The sequence below is a fragment of the Colossoma macropomum genome, unplaced genomic scaffold (assembly GCF_904425465.1).
Source record: "Colossoma macropomum unplaced genomic scaffold, Colossoma_macropomum, whole genome shotgun sequence".
Classification (NCBI taxonomy): domain Eukaryota; kingdom Metazoa; phylum Chordata; class Actinopteri; order Characiformes; family Serrasalmidae; genus Colossoma; species Colossoma macropomum.
In genome coordinates this window covers 2,192,786-2,201,075 of record NW_023494798.1, presented here as the reverse complement: position 1 = coordinate 2,201,075, position 8,290 = coordinate 2,192,786, and the positions used below count along the sequence as shown (strand labels likewise).

General features: G+C 40.9%; 1 protein-coding gene across 1 annotated transcript in view; it reads left to right on the top strand.

The window, feature by feature from the left end:
• The first annotated feature begins 3,265 nt into the window (after window positions 1-3,265).
• The window catches only part of LOC118818095 (thrombospondin type-1 domain-containing protein 4-like), a 99,719-nt gene continuing 94,694 nt past the window's right edge, over window positions 3,266-8,290 (top strand). Inside the window, exon 1 of the mRNA XM_036585219.1 lies at window positions 3,266-3,454. The gene's annotated coding sequence lies outside the window, so the exon portion shown is untranslated. The remainder of the gene's footprint in view (window positions 3,455-8,290) is intronic.

Below are 8,290 nucleotides of genomic sequence, written 5' to 3'. Positions count from 1 at the left end.
AACATTTGGATGGTGGAGTTTCTACACACTGTGTTCACTCACTTGACACTTTATTAGAAAACCCCTCCCTTGTAGCTCCACCCTGCTGGTGTACACTTAGAGACTGTAGCCCATCTGCTGATGCACAGTCCTCTAGGCCTTCATCAGTGGTCAGTTTCTGACCACAGTCTCAAGGATGGTTGTTTTTTCTTATTATTTTCCATCCTTTTGTTAATTTTTCTTACATGATTGAAAAGTAACAGCAAAAAGTAGTCAATGAATCTGCAAAGTTTAATCTCAGAATATTGGAATAATATTGGACACACTTTTAGAAATAAAGCTACAGTTCAGGTACATTTTTCATTCATCAAGGAACAGACAATGGAAATGTTCCCTTTAAGGTACAACAGCAGTTTTAAGGTCTGATTGTGAACCTTAAATAAGTGTTTCCAGGTGAAAAGTTCGTATTTGTACCTTTTCATAACCAAATGTTTTAAACAGAACAGTAAAATAAAGTCCTGGAGACGAGACGGGGTGTGTGGAGTCAGTACAGCTTAGAACATATCATTCAGTGGATTATGGTTCAGTTATGTTCCCTGACTAAAGGTACTGAGATGGACCCTTGAGGGGACCACCCCAGTGACGGTCTCGTACCTTTCTTTCTGAGAGTGCAGACCTGCCTTAGATTCGACTGTGCAGCCGTCAGTCCGGTGTATGTGAAACTCCAGCCCTGCCTAATGTCTGTCATCAGTACAGTTTAATTAATATCGCTTAGCCACGGAAACTGTCACGCGATGCTAAATGCTGCTGTCAAAGTGCCGTAGCTCTAATCCAGCAAATCCCATGATAGCGGCACTGGAAAAACCCTGGGGCCAATTCTGACTCCTTGTGAAGGATGAAAACACGTACACAGACTGAAGACAAGGTGAAGTACTTGTGAAAGCAAGCAGGAGTCAATCAGTGGTGGTGTTCATTTTCTTCACCACTACTTTTATAGACACGTCACATTATTGTTCTCCCCAAAAGTCTGAGGCCGCTACCAAAACTGTTTTTACTTACGTGGTTGTGAAAAATGAACCTATTGTTCAAAAATATATGAGACAAAACTTTACTTTAATGACAAATCAAACACTAAACCTCAACACCATTGAGGATCTTCATAGGGCTGGGCGATACGATCATATTTATTGTTGACGTGGTAAATTACATCACGGCTGGAGTGGTGGAAAGCGCCACCACTGGACACTGGAGCAGTGGAAACACATTCTGTAGAGTGACGAATCAGCTTCTCTATCTGTCGGTCTGATGGACGAGTCTGGGTTTGGCGAATTCCTAGAAGAACGTTGCCTGCCTGACTACATTGTGCCAGCTGTGAAGTTTGGTGGAGGAGGGATGATGATATGGGGTTGTTTTTCAGGCCTCTTAGTTCCAGTGAAGGGGAATCTTAATGCTTCAGCAAATGGAGACCTTTTGGACAACTGTATGCTTCTAACTTTGTGGGAACAGTTTGGGGAAGAACCTTTTCTGTTCCAGCTTTACTGAGCCCCAGTGCACAAAGCAAGGTCCATAAAGGCCTGACTGGGTGAGTTTGGTGTGGAAGAACTTGACTGGCCCTCACAGAACCCTGACCTCAACCCCATCCAACACCTATAGAAAGCTTTCCAGAAGAGTGGAAGCTGTTACAGCTGCAAAGGGGGACCAACTCCATATTAATGCCTATGGATTTAGAATGGGATGTCATAAAAGCTCCTGTGGGTGTAACGTGTAGGTGTCCCAATACTTTTGTCCATATAGTGCATGTTCTACATGCAAGTTGAACAGGTATCTTTCACCTTCATAGGTTTGTGGGCATTATTAAATGGTTTTATTGTGTTTTAATGTTGTGTGTTTGTGGTGTGATAATACAGCTTATAGTTTGGAGAAAAGGCTGGATTATTTTTCACAAAAGTTAGTCATACTTCTCAAGACGGTGTTGTATTTTATGTTAATAGCTGTCGTTCTGTTTCATCTTGGCCTACAGACTCTCTATAGGCTGTTTTTTTTTGGTTTCATTTTGGACGCAGCTGTTGTTTATCCCTGTAGAAGGTCTCATTGTGGTGATGTGCAGGTCTGAGTGCAGGCAGGCTGTGCTGAGTGAAGGTATTAAAACCCTGCCACCTTGTTTACCAGCTGACATCAGAAACAAAGCAGCTGTTTTTTTGCTCCACTTCTCTATAATAGGAATAATCCATTCAGTCAGACTTGCTGTAAATGTTTACATTAATTACAGACTCCGGTTTCTGTTCCATGAGACAAAAAAGCTGAGAATGTTTCAGATTCCACTGCGACCGACCATTCAGTGAAGCAGTCACGCTCTCATTCTCTCTCACACACACACAGGTACATATACTGTACACATACATGGACATACGTGAGGTCAGGTACTGATGTTTGTGTGCTGTTCTTCTCTTTTGGATCCTTTTGGTCTAAGAAAAAAATCTGAAATGCTAAATTCACAAAGAGAAGCCGGATTAGTGACGACACAGTACAGACAGCGTCACTAACAGAACAGAATAAACTGAATTTATCTTCCTCTCCCTCCCTCTCTCTCTCTCTCTGTGTGTGTTTCTCTCTCACTCTCTCTCTCTCTCCTTTCTCTCTCTCTCTCTCTCCCTCCCTCTCTCTCTCTCTCTCTCTGTGTGTTTCTCTCTCTCTCTCTCTCTCTCTCTCTCTCTCTCCTTTCTCTCTCTCTCTCTCTCTCTCTCTCTCTCCTTTCTCTCTCTCTCTCTCTCTATCTCTCTCTCTGTGTTTCTCTCTCACTCTCTCTCTCTTTATCTCTCTTTTCTTCTTTCTTTCTTTCTCATTCTCTTATTCTCTCATTCTTTCTCTCATTCTCTCTTATTCTCTCTCTCATTCTCTCTTGTTCTTTCTCATTCTCTTACTCTCTCTATCATTCTTTCTCATTCTCTCTCATTCTTATTCCCTCTCTTATTCTCTCTCATTCTCTCTTGTTCTCTCTCATTCTCTTACTCTCTCATTCTTTCTCATTCTCTCTCTCATTCCAATTCCCTCTCTTATTCTCTCTCATTCTCTCTTATTCTTATTCCCTCTCTCATTCTCTCTCTCGTTCCCTCTCTTCTATTCTTTCTCTTATTCTCACTCTTTCCATCCCTCTTTTATTCTCTCTCTCTCCTCCAGCAGGTGGCGCACTTTCCCCTCCAGCCCCTCTCTCACCCACTCTCACTCTCTCTCTCTCTCTCTCTCTCTCTCTCTTCTCTCTCTCTCTCTCTCTCTCTCTCTCTCTCTCTCTCTCTCTCTCTCTCAGTTCTCTGTGAGGGTCTGTGGCTCTGCTGTTCTGATGAACGCTCTCAGTAAAGTATGGAGGAGCTGAGCAGCTGCTGGACTTCCTGGCTCTCCCTCGCTTTAAGCCGCTCGGGACTAAATGAACATCCTCTCCATTAGCACCGGAGGAGCGCGCGCGGGGACCAAAGGCACGGTAAGGAAGATTTGGGGGCAAAACTGACCATAAACGACCCCCCTGTTCTCTTACTACAGCATAAAAGGCACGCACGGCGCTGTCCTGCAGCAGAGGGTCCTCTGACCTGGTCCAGCTGCGCTGCTGCTGAGCTGAAAAGTCTCGTGCGGCTCCTGTATCGCGGTGGGCTCGAGCTGCTCGGCTGGCTGGCGCGTCATTACTGCGCTTGTAAGTCAGTTTGGATAAAAGCGTCTGAAAAGTGACCACCTGTGGACATAGATCAGGACTTTACACCCGGTCAGCCAGTCAGCCAATCAGATCTTTAGTTATACACTCTTATAAAGAGACGATTCTTCAAAAGTTCCTTAGTAAACTTATTTAGAACCGTGTGTTCTATGTAGAACCTTTCCAGGCATAAATGGTTATTTGCATGATGAAATTCAGCGAAACTCACTTCACGACGTTCTTTAGTAAAGGAAGTGGTTCTCTTTAGAACATGTGTTCTGTATAGAACCTTTCCATGCTTAAATGGTTCTTTGCATGGTGAAATTCAGTGAAATTCACTTTATGGTGAAGCTCTTTAGTAAAAGGAATGGTTCTATTTAGAACCATGGGTTCCATGTAGAACCTTCTAATGCATTAATGGTTATTTGCATGGTAAATTCAGTGAAATTCACTTCATGAAGTTATTTAATAAAGTGAATGGTTCTCTTTAGAACCATGGATTGTATATAGAACCTTTCCATGCTTAAATGGTTCTTTGCATGGTGACAATAAGTGAAATTAACTTCATGGTGAAGTTTTTTAGTAAAGTGAATGGTTCTCTTTAGAACCATGGGTTCTATATAGAACTTTCCATGCTTAAATGGTTCTTTGCATGGTGACAATAAGTGAAATTAACTTCATGGTGAAGTTCTTTAGTAAAGTGAATGGTTCTCTTTAGAACCATGGGTTCTATATAGAACTTTTCCATGCTTACATGGTTCTTTGCATGGTGAAATGTTTTTTCATGACATCACATTTCAGATTTTATATAAATGGTTCTATATAGAACCTTTTAAATGATTCTAGATAGCACCAAAAAGGGTTCTTCTATTGTTACAAGCTTGACATCTAAGGTTCTATACAGAATCATATACAACACAATTTCCATCCATCTGAAGAACCATTTCACCATGCAAAGAACCATTTAAGTATGCAAATGGAGTATATAGAACTCATGGTTCTAAGTAGAACCATTTCCTTCACTCAAGAACCCTTGAAGAATCTTCTTTTTGTAAGTGTGTATATATATATATATATATATATATATGCAAAATGTAAATGAAAACAAAATGCTGTACAAATCATTTAAACCCCATATTTCATTGAAAATAGCACAAAAACAACATATTGAATTTTTAAACTGAGAAATTTTATTGTTTTTGAAAAATATATGACCATTTGAACTTGATGGCAGCAACACATTCCAAAAAAGTTGGGACGGTTGCAACAAAAGACCGGTAAAGTTGTGTAATGCTAAAAAAAAACAGCTGAAGGTTAATTGGCAACAGGTCAGTAACATCACTAGGTATAAAAGAGCATCACAGAGAGGCGGAGTCTTTCAGAAGTAAAGATGAGGAGGGGTTCACCACTCTGTGAAAGACTGTTTGGGCAAATAGTGCAACAATTCAAGAATCATGTTTCTAAACGTAAAATAGCAAATAACTTGGGCATTTCATTATTTATGGTACATACTATCATTAAGAGATACAGAGAATCTGGAGAAAACTCTGTATGCAAGGGACAAGGCTGAAAACCAGTACTGGCTAGCCAAGATCTTTGGGCCCTCAGGCGGCACTGCATTAAAAACAGACATGATTCTGTAGTGGAAATCACTGCATGAGCTCAGGAACACTTCTGAAAACCACTGTCTGTGAAAACAGTTCATCACTGCGACAAATGCAATTTAAAACTCTACTATGCAAAGAAGAAATCATATACAAACAGGACCCAGAAACACCGCTGCCTTCTCTGGGCCCATTTGAGATGGACACAGCTCAAAAGCCAGCATCCGTGATGGTATGGGGGGGCATTAGTGCACATGGCATGGGTGACTGGCACATCTGTGAAGGCACTGTTAATGCTGAATGATATTTACAGGTTTTGGCAACATATGCTGCCATCCAGACGACGTCTTTTTCAGCCTTGATTATTTCAGCAAGACAATGTGAAACCACATTCTGCACGTATTACAACAGCATTGCTCCATAGTAAAACAGTCTGGGTGCTAAACTGAATTGCCTGCAGTCCAAACCTGTCACCACTTATAACATTGGGCACATTATGAGATGTGAAATACGACAAAGGAGACCCTGAACTGTTGAGCAGCTGAAATCCTACATCAAGTAAGAATGAGAAAACATTTCACTTTCAAAACTGGCAGTCGGTCTCCTGAGTTCCCAAACGCTTACAGAGTGTTGTTAATAGAAGAGGTGATGAAACACAGTGCTAAACATGCCCCATCCCAACTTTTTTGGAACGTGTTGCTGCCATCAAATTAAAAATGGGCATAGATTTTTTCAAAAAACCTATAATTTGTGAACTGCTTTGACATCACAACCACAAGTAACTAGCAGGCTGGGACACTGTGTTAACAGTTCAAGGGTCAAGCCAGAAAAATATATGCTGGTCTTCATAGCCAAAAAAAGGCCCATACCTCAATTTGTATCTCAATTCTAAACAACTGCAATTTAAATCGTAAACACAATATTGGTCAGAAAAATCACAATTTGAAATTTTGCCAAAATCATTCAGCCCAAGGGTACATGCAGGGTGCTGTAAGACAACATAGTCCCCATTTTTTCCAGATTTATGACTACTTCACCAACATCAACATTCCATATAAAACTAAAAAGACTCGTGGAGGTTCACTGGTGGTTTGGATAGTAAATAAAATGGCTATATTTGTGTTGTAGTCATGGCGACCCCTGGTTCCCATCACCACCACTGTAGAGAAATTTGAGGAATGAAACATTACACATTAAACAGCTCTGGATGACTATGTTTACATCTCAAGCACTGTATTATGCAGAATTTTTAGAAATTTGGTGGCATTCCCCTTTAAGTCATATTTTTTGCTAAGAGGCATGACAGCAAGCGCAGCAAGAAGTCTTTTCCTCGTCTTCAGCCTGTTCCTGTTGTGCCACGATACTCTGACACCTTCACAGCCTTAAATTTACGACTCCTGTCTTCATGCCCAGTGTGTTGTAACAGCTTTCCTGCCGGAGCTGATCCTGATCAGACTGATCCTGCGGAGTTCATTCAGAGGGAAAAACTCTACAGCAGCTTCCCAACTGCAGTGTGCTGTTTGTGCTTTTCCATAGGAATAGTACTGAAAAACTCCCTTAAAGTATTACTGGCACAGGACAGCAGATACATCATTTGTAGCATCTGTTCTATGCCGTACTCCAGTTTTTTCCGGTTCCGGTCCTGCAGTCCACCTGTGCAGAACTACTTCATGTTGTTCTGCACATATAGAAAAGCTGATTGGATTTTGCAGTTTATCCAATCCAACTTATTTGCAAACCTCCGAAAAGGTAAATATTATGCTACATATCATGCTACATGAAAATCTCTTGAAACATCTTGATATTTACTTATTTATTCATTTATTCTCCATCACTCACTCTTCTACTATCACACCTGATTCTACATGATCATTAGCTAATGATGTGACTCAGGTGGAGGAAAACATGAAACTGTGCAGTGCAGGTGGACTAAAGGGAGACAGCATAGTCCCCCATTTTTTGGAAGTGCAGTTTGAAAACTGGATTGGAAGTTGACACTGAAGTCGACGCTGTCAACACTGAAGATTGTCCTTTGTCTTCTCTGTAGCCTCAGTGATCAACGTTTACCTTTTATCCCATCATATATAATAAATGTTCATTTCATTCTATAAAGCCAGGTTGGTTTGGTGAGGTTCTGTGATCTGTGATTTTAATCCAGTATGAATCTGCAGTGTGTGTAGTTTTACAGTCTGACAGTAATAATTGTGGAGTGATTTTAATCCAGTATGAATCTGCAGTGTGTAGTTTTACAGTCTGACGGTAATAATTGTGGAGCGATTTTAATCCAGTATGAATCTGCAGTGTGTAGTTTTACAGTCTGACGGTAATAATTGTGGAGCGATTTTAATCCAGTATGAATCTGCAGTGTGTGTAGTTTTACAGTCTGACAGTAATAATTGTGGAGTGATTTTAATCCAGTGTGAATCTGCAGTGTGTGTAGTTTTACAGTCTGACGGTAATAATTGTGGAGAGATTTTAATCCAGTATAAATCTGCAGTGTGTAGTTTTACAGTCTGACAGTAATAATTGTGGAGTGATTTTAATCCAGTATAAATCTGCAGTGTGTAGTTTTACAGTCTGACAGTAATAATTGTGGAGTGATTTTAATCCAGTATGAATCTGCAGTGTGTAGTTTTAACAGTCAGGACCTGCTGATAGTCATGGCTGTGTTGTCATTGTTATTGAGTGTGTCCTGTGGAGTAGCTCTGATGTAACCAACCAGGCTGTTTGTGGCATTTTATCCTGAACCGATCACCCTATTAGATCCTGACAAATTATATCCACCGTCCACTGTTTGGCCTGTGGATGCTCAAAGCAATGGAATCACTGGAAAGTAAGCAAAGAGGAGCCATGTGAGTGATTTAAATGGTCCCTAAGGAGAAATTAGCAGCACAGACTGAACTGTTTGATCTTGGTGTTGTATTTCAGTGAAAGGGGTTTTAATAGGGCCAGGCAGTCCTGGGTCAGTGACCAAAGTAAGAGCTGCTGGTCATTCTGTGCCACAGTGTTAGAGGACAAATGCCAGTGT